This window comes from Vicugna pacos, chromosome 10 (assembly GCF_048564905.1).
Source record: "Vicugna pacos chromosome 10, VicPac4, whole genome shotgun sequence".
Taxonomy (NCBI): Eukaryota; Metazoa; Chordata; class Mammalia; order Artiodactyla; family Camelidae; genus Vicugna; species Vicugna pacos.
Window position 1 is genome coordinate 55613226 of NC_132996.1, and position 16597 is coordinate 55629822.

At 37.2% G+C, this 16597-nt stretch overlaps 1 protein-coding gene across 11 annotated transcripts in view; it reads right to left on the bottom strand.

Moving 5' to 3' along the window:
* The window catches only part of LRRC4C (leucine rich repeat containing 4C), a 1285379-nt gene that overhangs the window by 251082 nt on the left and 1017700 nt on the right, over positions 1 to 16597 (bottom strand). For all 11 annotated transcript variants that reach the window (XM_072969820.1, XM_072969821.1, XM_072969819.1 and 8 more), the window contains one exon: positions 3975 to 4078. The gene's annotated coding sequence lies outside the window, so the exon portion shown is untranslated. The remainder of the gene's footprint in view (positions 1 to 3974; positions 4079 to 16597) is intronic.

A 16597-nucleotide genomic window follows, 5' to 3' on the forward strand; every position in this document is an offset into this window, starting at 1 on the left:
AAAAGGACATTGTCTATTTCTTCATTTCTTCCTGGGTGAATGGAAACTAGATGCAGTGCAAGGGAGCTAACCTGGATCATGTGACCACACGGACAGCACCCTAGGGAATGAGAGCACCCCGAGAAAGAAGGAACTTGAGTCTCTAGGTGATTTGGTAGAACAGAGCTGGCTACCCACACTGACAGCTCAGTTTTCTCTGTGTGGGTACGTAAGAGGGCAATGGGCATCCCTCTAGTTTGAGATGCTATACATAGGGCCTCTTTTTAGAGTCTCTTGGCATCTAGCCTAAGTAATCTACATGACCTCCATGGACTGCTGGAGTATTGCTCCTGTCACTGCCTTGGTCTCACTTTTTTTCAAATCTCCTCTTCACCTTCTGGAGCTATAATCTATAATCACCAGCTGTTTACTTCCTGAAACACCCACCAGACCTTTTATCTGAGCCTTTCCTCTTGATCAATATACTTTTCCACCTCCTTCCTTCCTCTCTGTCTGCCCACATGCTATCCAATCTCAGGCCTAAACTCAATATTTTTCCCACAAACCTTCCCTGTTGTCTCCTACGTCTGGGCTCTTTTTTCCTCCCATGTGTGATTATTCTGTCTCATTCTGTTAAAGCACAAAGCATGTTATTTTGCATTTGTTTGTTTGTCTCTGGCTAAATGATACATTTTGTGAAAGCAAAAACATCTCTTTCACTCACCATCGTGTCTCCAAATGGCAGTGTGATGCCTGGTATGTATTAGGCATTATATACATTAACTGAATAAATTAATGCAAAAGTATTAAAAAATACTGAAAAGTAATTTACTTAAAAATAAATAGTGGTTATTTCTGTGTAGTGGTTATTTCTGTATAGATTCTACAAATCTGTAAACCTTGCTATGAAGGATTTTTTAAAACTATATTTCAGTATTTTCCAAAGTCTCCAGAGGGTGCATATCTTACTTTCATAACCACAAAATACAATCGAACAAAATATTTTTTTCTAAAATATGTATTGGATACAAAAGCTGACTTCTAATTTTGATTTACAAAACAAACAAGAATATACGCAGTAACTGGATAAAACACGCTTCTGCCTACTAGTTAGGACAACTGTTGTATGCTGAGGCTGGTAACAAGGAAATATGCAATACTGTAATTGACCAATTTTGAAGTTCTGTCCCCAAAGAGATGAAGAAAATCGATGTGAGCTCCTCCTCCCTGTCACTGAGATGAATTTGTGTGTAGCAGGGGATACACGGAGGATGATGGATGTGGGCTACATAATAGTCTCTCGAAGCTTGTTTGCAAAGGCTTAGTTGTCCTGTCTCCCACCTAAGTTTTCATAAAAGCTTTAAGGATTAGAGTTGACTGCAACTGAAATTTTACTCTCTGGAGAGACTTTGAGAGCGTCTTATGGTCTAGCCTCAAAGGACATTTGCATAGGATTGGATTTAATCATCTGAAAAGTAAGAACTCCCCCATTTCTTTCAGCCTGCAGAACGAAGTTGTAAATGTGGAGCACACGTGGATTTGAGAAAGCAGAGCCGCCATGGGGAATATTCGCTCCTCACACACGGGACCCAACTGTAGCTCAGACAGGTTGACTTCTTTGTCAGCAGCTGGAAGATACTCTATTTTTTTTTTTTGTCTTGTTTGTCCTTGAAATAGGATGATCTGATTGATTTGGGTCGGTGTGCTTTCAGTTTTGGATTTCTCATTGCTAAACTCAACCTTCAGGAAGGTAACATTTCACTGCATGGGATCAAAGGAAATCTCCCTAAAAATCATCAGTTTAATGAGGGCTGGTCTTTCATTCTGGTGAGTTTTCCTCATTTTCTCTCAGAATGAGGACAAATGTCACAGATAACATTACACACAGAAAAAGGCTGGGCCAAGGTGAAGGCAGAAATTAATTTAATCTCCTGTTCTAGCTTCAACTACCTACATCATTCAAACCAACAACAGCAACACAGAATTAATAGCTCGACATACTTTTGTATTTAACCTTGAAGTATGGTCGGGCAATTTAAACCAATTCGACAGGCAAATTCAATCAGTATAAAGAATCCATTAGCGACTGAGACCAATTTATTCACCCCAAAATTTAAACTCAGTAATTGCATCATATGTGCTATAGTTAAGACTCAGCTGAAGAGCATGAAGAAATTAGCAAAGAGGATGAAAACACTGGAGAGGTACTTATTAAAAGTACAACTTAAAATATTATCAACTTATTTCCAGTCATTCGTTGTGTGTTCAAATAAATTGCAGAGAATTCATTATTATTTCATTGATAAATAAAAAGAAGAATGATACCAGTCCACTTCCCAGAATCTCATGTGTTAAAACTTTATCATTTTCTACACCAAATGGGAAGAAGTGCAATCCATCAGATTTGAGATTCCGACAAAAATCTTCTATGAACCGACGATTTTCAACATAATAAATTGCTTACTCCTGTGATAGGGTCCAGAACCTGAACTCTGAGATCTTTTGTTGAATTTTGCCCACAACATTTCAACTAAAATTGAGTTAACATATAACAACAAAACCAAACAAAATGTGTTTGGGATTTGAAAGGAAGTTATACGTTTAATTAAATCACATCTAGTTATTTCATTTTCTTCTACTAAATGCTTTCCTAGAAATTTCCTTCTGTTTATACACATTTAGTATCAGAAAATTACTGCTTTTAGGAGCAGTTTATTTTATTCTTGGCCAATTTTATCTTTGTGTCAAGTTGTAAAGTTATTTACCTGCCACTTCACTTGAAACTCTCATACCTTGGGGGAGAGGGGGACACTCTATAATTAAGTTATAAACATCACAAGTTTTAGATGAGGATATAGATTAGGTCATTTTAGTAAGAGCCAAAATTAATAAATGCAGAGTAAGGTCTAGAACAGAGGTTGGCAAGCTATGGTCTATAGGCAGTCTGTCTTTATATGCCAAAGAATAGCTTTTGCATTTGTAAATTGTTAGAAAAAAGAAAAAAGCAATATTTCATAGCACATGAAAATGTATGGCATTTAAAATTTAGTGTCCATAAATAAAGTTTCATTGGAGCACAGCCACATACATTGTTTACATATTGCCTATAACTGCTATTGTGCTATACAGAGTTCAGTAATTGTGACAGAGACAAGCCTAAAATATTTCTCTTTAGAGAAAAAAAAATTGCTGACCCCAGTCTAGAAAAATGTTGTCCAATAGAAACATAACATAAAGCACAAATGTATTTTAAATTTTTCAGTAGCCACATTAAAAACTGTAAACAGAAATGAGTAAAATGAAATGATCTGTTTTAAGTCAAGATGCCCCAAACGTGATCTTGACATGTAATCAATATAAAAATTGAGAGTGCAATATTTTACATTTTTTAATACCGAAACCTTAAAAGTTAGTGTGCATTTCATCTATAGCTCCTATCCATTCAGACTAGCCATATTTCAAGTTCTCATGACCACCTATGGCTGGCAGCTACCATACTGAGCTCTGTAGGTGTAGCCAATAGGCGTTCGGTTGGATCTCCAGCTACTAAATAGCACGTTTACATTTTATTGAGTTCACTCTGCCCCGTCCTCTTTGATTCCCCCCTTTCCTGATGAATGGAGGACTGTATCAAGAGAGGTTTGCTGGGTTTGGGGGTCTCGGTTTTCAGGGTGTAGAAACGAGGCACATGTTGGTGCTTGCTGTTCATGGTACTGGTGGCAAACTCCTGAAAGTGCTCTTGTTTATTTCTACCCAAGTTAAAGTTCTATATTCTGAACTGAATCCGGTAATCTAGGTGTTGCCTTTAGATTACAGAGCAGGAAGAAATGTCGTTTCTTTTGCTCTAGAGAGAATTTTGCTGGTAATGTAGGCTGTCTAATTAGCTTTCTTGGCAGCTAAATCTCACCGTTGATTCTTATTATACCCATGGGAATATATCACCGCTATCTCTTTTTTTAAAGTGTTGCAATTAAAGCCACATAAACCCGCCTTACCCTTAAGTAGGGCTTCTCCTTGCTGTTCATACTTCTATGTTGTGATTCAGAAACTAGGCTCACGCGGAACGCTGGTGGTTGACAAACAGGACTGTGTTTTCTAGCTACAAAAAAAAAAAAAAAGAAAGAAAGAAAAAATAACCCAACAATGTCAGTATTCCCATTTTGAAGGGAAAGAAGAGAGAAACTGATTGATAATATTGACTCCAGTTTATATTATTTTGTTATACATTTTTATGAATTTTTATTGTGTTAAACAGCTTGCTCATTAAAAGATAATAAAATGGGTAGCAAAACTTGTTATTGGAAAACCTCAGAAAAATTCACACATGCTTACTTAGTTCAAGCACTTTTAGTTTTGGTGGACTTGCGTTCACAGTGCTGTGATTTTATTGTGTTTTTAATTTGCACAGTAATGTTTTAATGTAGTCAGATTGTTCCCAGATTTTAAGATGGAATTAAACACATCAAAAATGTACGTCATTAGAAAATCCCATTTGGTTATTTCAAATAACAACACTATAGTTTCATGTGTTCCAGCATCTGAGCGTGGTGAAGCTCTTAGGATATATTTCATTCTTTTTTTTTTTTTTCCATTTTATCTTATTCTCTCTTTCCTTACTGTTTTTACATCAAACCCAGAGTACTGAATGAATAATACAAAATATAAATTCTGACTATAAAAAGTCTACAAGTCAGTCCCTATTTCTCTGCATCTCAAACTGTAAGATAAAGCAAATGTTAAGTGTTGCAGGCTCCAAGAAAGAATAAGATTATCATAATTATGGTTCTAAAACAACAGTTATATGTTACTTTTCAACAAATATTAGGCACTGTCATATTTCTCCAGTGAGGCACAGACAGTGAGGAAATTCAGTAAATGTAAGCACTGACAGTAATGATATAATAGTGGGAGCTACTATTTTTATGGGCTTCCCATATGATATATGCTATGCAAACATTTCACATACACTATCTCCCTGCATGCTCACCAAAGCTCTGTGAGGTTACACCCAATATTGTTCCCATTTTACAGGTGAGGGAATAGATTTATTGAGGTTGAGCAACTTTTTTGAGGTTAAAAAACATACAGGGATACTGATTTTCTCAAATAAAATATTGGATTTTTTTTTCAGTTATTCATTGAGAAAACCAAGAGTGAACATCCTTATTTTTGCTACAATGGTCTGTCCCCCTTTTGAAGCACATTTTTGTGAAAATTCTAGCTTTCCTTCTAAAGCTCCAACAAAAACAACTTCCACATATGGTGTTTATTTTCCAAAATAAGTCATGACTTCATCTTGAAAAAAATATCTCCACAAAACCAGAATACAAATGAGAACAATGGCACATAATAAACTGTATTGTTTTCATAAACAACGCCTTTTCCCTGAGGAGCAGGAATCACTAAAGGATACCACACTCAGGCTTGAATAATTTATAAATAATAAACAAGTTGCACCATCGATCACAGAATTATCTAATCTTTCCTATTAAACTTGCTTCTTTCCTGGTTTTCTATTTCCCTGCGTGTGACTAAGACTCTCCTTGTCCCACTTAGGTGGGCTCAACATTGCGCAAGCTTACACTTCTCTCCTCCCCGCATGGACTAATTCATCAACTCTTTTAATTTTGAATGAACAACAAATACTCTGGCCTTTTTACCTCCATCACCATAATCATTTTGTCCAATTATCTCCAGGTTGAGATCCTTGACTGGCTCCCTTCCTTCTGATTCACCTTGAATATTTCTGCAAAATTACTTTTTCTTTTTTGGGGGTGGAGGGGAGAGGTAATTAAGTTTATTCATTCATTTATATATTTATTTAATTTATTTTAATTTTCTTGACAGAGATACTGGGGATTGAACCTAGGACCTCACGCATGCCAAGCACACGCTCTACCACTGAGCTACACCCTACTCCCCACAAAAAATTACTTTTTCTAAAGCACAGTTCTGCACTGCAGTTCACAACATTTTTCCTGGAGTCAAGTTACAGGGGTTCAAATTCTGGCTCCATCCCTGACTCGCTCTGATTCTGGGACCATTCCTGAAACACTAGGCCTCGGGTTCTCTAACACAGGAGTAACAGTATTGCCTATGGCACTGGATTGTTCTGAACACTATATAAAATAAAGTTGGCACAGCACTTAAAATAGTGCCCAGAACCAAAATTATTATTATTATTATTATTATTATTATTATTACTACAGTTATTATATTCAGGACAAAAGGTTTCAGTGGTGTAAGATGGCATTCTAGACCCTCAAGCCAATCTATAGCTGCAATCGCATTTTCTCACAATTTCAACTCAATTCAATTCAGCATCAATTTAGCCAGAACCCATCTATACAATGGAGAGGATTAAAAAGCCAGACGTAGTACTTACCTTGATGAAACTTGAAATCTGATGAGACTAATGGAATCATAAATAAATATGAGACTATATTTATGTGCCAGACTATATAGCACATTAAGTATCACACTGTGGTCCATGGCAGGAGGTGACTGGTTCTTTTGAAAAGGGATAGTGAGGAAAGGCTTAGAAGGTTGCATTGACAAGGCAGTATTTGGACTGGGTCTCATCATAAGTGACAACTTCACCAGCCCAGGCCCTTAAAGGAAGGGAGAATAGCACACAAAAAAGCAGACACACACTATACTCAGCCTACAGGATCATATTACATACTTGCCTGAGTCTCCCCCTCCTCAAGACTTCTACTATCCTCTCTTAGAATTCCCATTTTCTCCTCAACCTCAACACCTACAAATCTTTTCTAGCTCCTAAGACTCAATTTGGAAGTTATTTAGTCAAGGAAGCCTTGATTTCACGATTTGAAAATCCTCTTTATTTTTCATTCCTATAGCATCTTAGCTAGATCTTTCTGTGGTGCTTCATGTATCTTATCTTCATAGTTATTTATGTGTAGAATATAAGCTCCTTGAAATTAGGAGCTATGTAAAATTTATTTTTGTACCTCATATAACACTCTGACAATCTCTAGTAAATATCCAGAAGATATTTGTATAATTAAATGAATGTTGTATTAAAGCCAGAACAACTCAGGATGGGAAAAGGACTTGCTTAAGTCACTGACCATTACTGTTAAGTTCCTTAAGGACAGAAATATGTTATCCTTGTTCACCACTATACTCCTGATGCCACAAATACTTTCGAATCAATATCAGATCATACCAGTGGCAGAAATAATAATAAAAATCTAGTCTTCACAACTCCGAGGTCATTACTTGTATCTTTAAATTATGAATTTTTGTATAATTCAAAATCTAAGGTGAATGCACCCTTGTCACAATTCTGTGTTAATTTCTCTACTATATGAATATTACAGCTAAACTTATTCATTCATTTGACTTTATATAGATGATTATGTACTAACATTTGTATATTGTATTGTTTCTCCCTTTATGGCTAAAAATAATTAAAATGTATTTGTGTTTAAGCTATCCTTTTCCATTTAACTTTTATGGAAATTCTAGACTTGCATGATTAGATGGATTCTATTGAAATCATGCTGCAAAAGAATGGAAGCAAAAGCACTGGGAGCCAGAGGATTGTCAATTAAATGAGTAACTTCTGCAAAGGTCAGAATGTGAGATTACAGATTTTGCTGAACATTAAATTTGGCTAAAAAACAAAAGCAACAAAAAGACAAATCTCAGCAGATTGGTTTAATTGAATAGTGTTTTCAAATCCACTTTCATTAGCTAGAATTCTGCAGGACCCAGCGGTTCAGGAAAAGCGTCCCTTTCTAGTAGCTGATGGAGATAGTAATAAGCCATCTTAAAGTCTGGGTTTATTAAAAATGACTGAAAAGCATTACAGGGCAGTGGTGACTGTAATGGCTGATTTGCCAACTGGTGGGGTGGAGTTAAAAATGCATTAGAATTTGTACAAAAGAAAGCAAAAAGCAACGGGTCTCTATTGTTTTTGTCATAGTTAAATGAACCGTTATTTCCCTCTGAGTGGCTAATAATGTAAGGCCTGTAAAAATAGAAGAAACATTCCCTTTTGGAACGTGAATAACATGAAATCTAGTACTAATGAAATGGACAGCTTTTTCTATGTATGTGTGTGATGATGTTTGAAACACACACACATTCAGGAAGAAGAAGGAGTCTCTTAGAATGGACAGCAGTATCTTCAATCTTTTCATGACTAAGGTTTGATCAAGCAGAGCACACAGAATTAGAAAGCAAAACGTAACTCCAAGGAGGAGGGGAATAAACAGCTCAAGAAGGTATCTATAAAATCTAACTCTGTACACTAATATTCATTCTTGTCATTAATTTCAAGTCATTCCTTGATTTTGTTTATAAAGATTTCACACTCCTGATCCTTCCATCCATGTTCATCTCTCTCTCTATTCATATACTCAAAAATATTTACTGAAGGAGAGGTAAGTAAGAAGTTATAAGATCACTGCCCTCATGCAGTTTGTGGCTTAAACATGGAGGCATGCGGTAACCAAATAATTTCATGACTGTATCATTACAAATGTTACAAGGAATTCAATTTAAACAAAAAGGCACAGGGTGCTGTCATCAAGGCCAGCTTCCCAGGCATAGACTCTCAATAGTCTCATGAGAGTTCATGTTCAGAGAGGCTGCAGAATTGGTTTGATGCTCTCCCATTGCTGTCTTGAAATTCTTGATAATTAAAACGATCAAACTTAAAAATCTGAAATTGTGTAATAATTAAGTCCACTGGTGTAATGGAACATGCACATGTGCAGAGGCACCAAGGAACGTGAGTTCCACCATTGCTCACTGCCCCGTCCATAGGTAGCACAGAATTCTGATGAGCGTAGGGTATTGGGAATTTGGTGATACTTAAAAGAGTGTAAGAGTATAGGAGATGAGTATGTGACATCTAAGACTGAGTAAGCAAGCCCACTGACGGCCCTTGGAGGCAACACTTCCTGTTCTAACCAGAACTTACTTGGAACGTAGAAAGAGGCTAATGACACTGAAAGAAACATGAAGGACCAAGCAACTCTATCATATTCTTCCTTATTCACGTTACCTCCCTGTATCAGCCAATCACTTATGCTGGATGCGATGACATTGAAGCAAAAGGGAGGAAAGAGTAACCCATAGCTCCTTTTCCTTTCTGTCCTTTTTTATCCATCAGTAAGTTGAAAGTAGAGAACGTTGATAGAATGTGTGCATATCAAGAAATAAGATTAAAAAAATCTAATTAGTTTTGTGCAACATTTCCTCTGTTCTAGTAAGAAGGAAATACATACGCATGTATGAGCGACAAAATAAGAATTGGGTAATTCCTATTAAGCTCATTGGCCATGAAAACTAGCTTTGCACACAATAATGATAAATGTCAAAATATAATAACTTAAAGCTGTGCACTATAATTTAATAATTTATTAAAGTAATGCTAATAATTACAAATTTTAACTTTTTCTTTACTTAGAACATTGAATAATAAATAAAAAACACCCTGAAAAGTCAAGAGAGAAGGAAGAAGAAGAAAAAAATCTTTATAACTTGCTTTTCTTAATGCTTTTGTTTTGTTTTTTGAACACATTTTCATTTGGGGTTGGGCTCAGCAAGTCATGTAAATGGACCTGCGTAAGAATGTGTAGCAAAGATCTGACTTAGCCTGGGAAGTAACAGAAGGACTTCTTGCCCAGTGATAATTAAATTCAGAGTAAAGATAAGCAGGAGTAAGGCTGATACAAAAGGCCATAGGAGGCCTGGAAGTGGGTGGGGAGGATTGAATGTTCTAGGCAGAGGGTCAGATCCAAAGACACTAAAGGAAGAAGGAGCTAGGAGTGTTCATGGAACAGAAATAAAGTCAATGCAGTTGAAAATTAGCAAGCAGGCAAAAGATTGCCCAGGGCAAACCTTCCACCACTCTGCAGGTCCAAAAAGAGGAAAAACAAAAGGGCAGAAATCAGGGCAACTGGAATACCCAGGCTTGATACGGAGGAAAGCCAGCCCACATTATTGTTACATGCCTGGCACTCTGCTGAGTGATGTTACCTTTTTGGTCTTCCAACAACAAAGTAAAGTGGGATTTACTAGTTTTTCAGACAAAGAAATATGACGCTCAGATAGATTGAGAAATTTGTCCCAGGTCATATAGCCAGTGAGTGACAGTCACAGATAAAACATTCTTTCTGAATATGAACTAAAATATATTCCCCAGGAGGGAAGGGACCTGGCCTGTCTTTGTGTTTTTATCTTCTGAGCAGATAGACCAATGCTTGACACATAATAAACTCTCAATATTTGTTAAATGAATGAATGAATGACTTGAGTGAGTCTTATTTGGCAAATCCACTGGGTCTTCATGAATTCAAATGGATTTTAGAATATTTGGGTAGGATTTTTGTAAACTTTGAGAACCAGTAATATTTCCTTTCAAATGAACTACAAAAAACGAAAAGGGAAAATAGCAGTTTTAGTTGAAAGAGAAAAGACAAGAAGGTGGGTTATAGACTTTGCCTTTATCAACTGTGTGACGTTGGGCTAGTCACTCCCCTTCAATTCTCATTTTTTTTTCAATAGAATAGAACAGATCATGTGTGAGTTTCTTTCCAGATCTCACATGGTTTGATTCTGTGAGTTGTCTGCCAATCATAGAACTCAATGCATAAAGTTTCTCTTTTACAACAGAGAGGAAACACAAAATATGATACATACGATTCTAAGGCACCAAATTCCTCAAGCAAGCTCATTCCATTCATTCATTCGTCCATTCATTCTTTAGCATGCCTTTCTGAGAGGTGTACCATGTGCCCACAAGACGTCTCCTGCTGAAATGATGAAATGGACAATGATCTCCATTTCTGGAAGCAGGAAGACTCAGAGGCAGTAAAACATGGGTTGGAGTTTATCTGCTACTCTAACATGGTAAAAAACAAATCTGTTTCCACTTTGAATCATGACTCAGGTAGCAAGCAGAGCCAGCACTTCCGTAATGCAGAGTAATAATGCCAGCACCCTTCGGAATAAATTCTGACGTGTGACTCATTTGACTGCTTTCCTCACTTTGACTTTCCCTTGGTGAAAGAGCGAAGGCAGACAGCTATAAAACCTCCTACACAGAACAAGATCTGTGCCTTCCACTCATAAAATCCAGTCCCATTGACACAGAGGCGAGCATGTGATCAAAAAGGGTATGGCAGGAAGAATCATGGGCTCTGGCTCACACAGGGCTCAGGAGGCAGAGCCCGTGGAGAGGAGACAGACACCACATTCCTCCATCAAGGTATGACTTTCTTGGTAGAGCAAGAGACATTTCTTACGGGAAGTGAGCATCACAAAATGATGAAGCATGAGGGACCAGGTCTAGATGTTTAGGGGGAATTTCTGTTGTTTCTAATATTTGGGGAGGAAAAGCAAATGGAGAAGGCAAGTTTTCCTTAACTGCTTGTGAAGAGTGGAAAACATAGAAGGATACAAACAAATAAACAGTCAACAGTAGCCAATAGCTGGAGGATTCTGGCAAGTACTATGAATAGATCTATTTTTAAATTGAAAGATTGTATGAGCTAATTATACTTAAAAAGCAATCATAATCCTTAAAAGCAAGGAGATTGTAGAATGTGCCTCACAGGCCTCCAAGTTGAGGGGGGACGCAGATGCTGGGCTCCGAAATCAGTTGCCACATTTGTACCAAGGCTGTTTCTACTCAAGCTGCTTCCAGTCAATGATTGAGCAAATTGGGCTTGTCTCTGTAAGATAAGGGACTCCTCCGACAGCTGACTCTGTCTTGAGGACTCCCTGACAGCTTTACTGAATCGGAGTCTGCACAATGAACTAGGACCCTTTGATCTAACCTGCATTCACCTGGGGTAAGAAGTGAATCCTGGGAATCTGTAATACAAAAACTCCCTGCAAACAAGAGTCCAGGACCAGACAGCTTCACTGGGGAATTCTACCAAACATACAAAGAACTCATACCAATCCTTCTCGAACTCTTTCAGAAGACTGAAGAGGAGGAAACACTCCCAAAGGCATTTTATGAAGCCACCATCACCCTAAAAGTAAGACTAGATAGATAATACCAAAAAAGAAAATTACAGGCCAATATCTCTGATGAATACAGATGCACAAATTCTTAACAAAATAGTATCAAACTGAAACCAACAACACATAAAAAGGTCATACATTATGATCAAGCTGGATTCATCCTTGGGTCACAAGGATGGTTCAACGTACACAAATCAGTCAATGTGACACAGCACATCAACCAAAGAAAGGCCAGAAACCACATGACCACCTCAATAGATGCAGAAAAAGCTTTTGATAAAATTCAAAATCCATTTATGATAAAAACTCTTACCCAAGTAGGTATAGAAGGAACATACCTCAATGTAAAAAAAGCCATATATGGCAAACCCACAACCAACATAATACTTAGTGGTAAAAAGCTGAAAGCCTTTCCACTAAAAACTGGAACAAGACAAAGATGCCCATTTTCACCATTCAAAGTAGTCCTGGAAGTCCTAGCCACAGCAATTGGGTAAGAACAAGAAATAGAAAGTATTCAAATTAGAAGAGAAGAGGTAAAATTGTCATCATATGCAGATGACATGCTATATACAGAAAACTCTAAAGATTCCACACAAAAATTACTAGAACTGATAAATGAATTCAGTGAGGTATCAGGATACAAGATTAACATACAGAAATCTGTTGTGTTTATTTATACTAACAATGAAATATCAGAAAGGGAAAGAAAAAAAATTCCTTTTTAAATCATATCAAAAAATAAAATAGTTAGGAATAAACCTAACAAAGGAGGGGAAGGACACATTTTGAGAACTACAAAACATTAATCAAGGAAATTGAAGATGATTCAAAGAAATAGAAAGATATCCAATGCTTTTGGATTAGAAGAATTAATATTGTTAAAATGGCCATACTGCCCAACGCAATCTACAGATTTAACACGACCCCTATGAAATTTCTCATGACATTTTTCACAGAACTAAAACAAATAATTCAAAAATTTATGTGGACCCATAAAATATGAGAATTGCCAAAGCAATCCTGAGGAAAAAGAACAAAGTTGGATACATAACCCTCCCAGACTTCAGACAACACTATAAAGCTACAATAATCAAATCAGCATTGTATTGGCACAAAATAGACATATGTATCAGTGGAACAGACTAGAGAGCCCAGAAATAAACCGTCATGCCTATGGTCAATTAATCTGAGACAAAGGAGACAAGAATATACAATGGAGAAAAGACAGCATCTGCAGCAAGTGGTGTTGGGAAAGCTGGACAGCTGCATGTAAATCAGTGACGTTAGAACACTCCCTCACACCACACACACACACACACACACACAAAACTGCCTCAAAATGGCTTAAAAACTTAAACATGAGACAGGACAGTATAAATCCCTTAGAAGAGAACATGGGCAAAACATTCTGACATAATTCGTATCAATGTTTTCTTAGGTCAGTCTCCCAAGAAAATAGAAATACAAGAAAAATAAAGCAAATGGGACCTAATCAAATGTATAAGCTTTAGCACAGCAAAGGAAACCATAAACAAAATAAAAAGACAATCTACAGTCTGGGAGAAAATATTTGCAGATGATGTGACTGACAAGGGCTTAATTTCCAAAATATACAAACAACTCACACAACCCAATAACAAAACAAACAAACAAAAAACAGCCCGATTAAAAATGAGCAGAAGACCTAAATAGACATTTCTCCAAAGAAGACATACAGATGGCCATTGGCACATGAAAAGATGCTCACCATCACTAACTGTTAGAGAAATGCAAATCAAAACTACAATGAAGTACCACCTCACTCTGGTCAGCCTGGCCATTGTTAAAATCTTTAAGGAACAAATGCTGGAGAGGGTGTGAATAAAAAGCAACCCTCCTACACTGTTGGTGGGAATATAAATTGGTGCAGCAACTATGGAAAACAGTATGGAGGTTCCTTAATAAACTAAAAATAGAATTACCGTATGATTCATCAATCCCATTCCTGGGCATATATCCAGAGAAAACTCTAATTTGAAAAGACACATGCACCCCAATATTCATAGCAGCACTATTTACAATAGCCAAGACATGGAAGCAACCTAAGTGTCTGTCGACAGACGACTGGATAAAGAAGTTGTGGTGTATATATATATATACATATACATACACACACACACACACACACACACACACACACAATGGAACACTACTCCAAAGAAGAAATAATGCCACTTGCAGCAACATGGGTGGACCTAGTGATTATCACACTAAGTGGAGTAAGTCAGACAAAGAAAGGTGAGTATCATACATCACTTATGTGTGGAATATAAAATATGAAACAAATGAGCTTATTTACAAAAGAGAAACAGACTCACAGGCACAGAAAATGAACTTACAGTTACCAAAGGGGTAAAGGGATTGAGGGCAGGAAAAACTAGGAGTTTGAGATTGGCAGATACAAACTACTACCTATAAAATAAACAACAAGGTCTTACTATGTAACACAGGGAACTATATTCAATATCCTATAATAAACCATAATGAAAAAGTATATACATATACACATATATGTATAACCAAATTACTTTGTTGTACACCAGAAACTAACATAATATTGTAAGTCAACTATACTTCAATAAAAATATGTTTTAAAAAGTTCATCCTGATCTGATGGCCCCCCCCCCCAGCCTTCCTCTCAATTCCATCTTCATTTTCTTCCAAAACTCTTAATTTTTAGAAAATCTGGTCTTGGTGTCTGCTTCTTGGGAAACCTAGACTAACACAAAGATATATCTGGAGAAGAAACATGCTGAGTGAACCATTCTTATTCTCAATCTGGTGAATGAGTTATGAGGAACATATCATTTCAGCCCTTACTGAATTGAAAGGAACATGGACAAACTGAAATATGCTGAGCACTCATTATGTTTTGGGACACCTACTAACTGCTTCTCATGCCTTATTTCACTTAATTCTTTGAACAACCCTATGTAGTAGTTCCTTTACAGATGAAACTGTGACTTGCCAGCTCATGAATGTTGGAGCCAGAATTCCAAGCCAGGTCTTTCCTTTATTGGTTTAAAGTAATTTATTGCTTTAAAGTGCTTTGTTTATTTTAAAGTCTATGCCTTTAACTACCTTGTGTTACAGCCATTACCATTGGCGCCCTTGATATCATTTTATATGGTTAGACAATATTAATATTATTCCTGTAGAAGTAAAAATACCCGATTCATCACAACTAACACTACCCATCATTACCATCGTCATCATCTTCGTCTTCATCATCAGCATCACCAGTCAAAATTCTAAAATAGAGACTTATTCTTCAGTTCTTATGATTACCCAGCGAATTAGGCAAACCTTAGAAATAAAGCTCAGAGATGTTCTCTCAAACTATGTCCAGCATTTCTTCACTGTATCATGCCACCTCCTTCTCTATACTACATCTTTGCCCAAGGTGAACTAAAGATGTTGGAGATTTAATACTTTCTTTGCATACCAGTTTTCAACTGCCAATAGGACACCTGAAATCTTGCTTTAATAGCTGGACTCAGTACGACCAATTTGATGTCCTTATTCTAGAAACAGCTTTCTCTCTAGGACCAGGAGGACTGAGCAATTTGGGTGGTATTATGGGAAACCTTTTGCCTCTGGGTCAAAGTCACTGGGCTCCAGACCAAGTCAGTAATGATCAAATGCCAGTCTGCCTGACAGCTGTCTGGTGGCCTCTGTGAGAGGGCCTCCAGCTAGTCACTTGTGGGCAACCTTCCATGCAGTATCCGGTGTCTGCTGCCATTTGTAATGACAGGCACAGCAGAAAGGCTGGCAGTTCAAATAGACATGGAGACCCTGGTATCCATTATTCGAGACCAGCACTTAAATCCTAATTTAATAACAGCTCCCAAACCAGTAGCAATTTCTTTTCCAAAGGAGGGTCTTTCTCTGTCGCATCTGCCCTACTCATCACCCTATAACTTTCTCTTTTCCAAGAGTGAGATGAAAATTTACCTTTGAATTAAGCACAAGGTCAGATAAAATAAGTCACTGTGAGCAGTCATTATATTTTCTGTCACTGGACCAATTAAGATTTCCAGCTGTCATTTTCTGATGTTGCAGCTCCATTAAAAACGACACTAGATGCATTGATCTGTGTCAAAGCTGCTTCAGAGGGAAAATTGGACCAAAAATAATGATAATTGTCATAGGATGTCACACCATTAAATGAAAACATAAAAGGCAAAATGCTGTGGGGAATCTGCAAAGTCATCCTCCTTGTCGAGGTGAGACCACGTCACACCAAGGCAAGCCCACGGGTTCTGCGATCGCCCCTTCTCTGTACTGGACACCCTCCTTAGTCTCTAAAACAGATTCTGCCCAGCTGATGTTGATTTGATTATTTGATTTCAATTGGATTTTCAAACTTTTCATTTAAATAGGAGAATCTTTCTGGGATCTCAAGATTTATGCATCTACATCACATACTTGAAAAAAGTTCAGGCCATCAGATTCACTTTACCAGAAGTGTAAATTCCATCCAATACTTGTGTGACTGAAACCTAAAATTATTTTTTGCCCATCAACCTTGAGGGGCATATATATGTGTGCATGTATGTGTGTG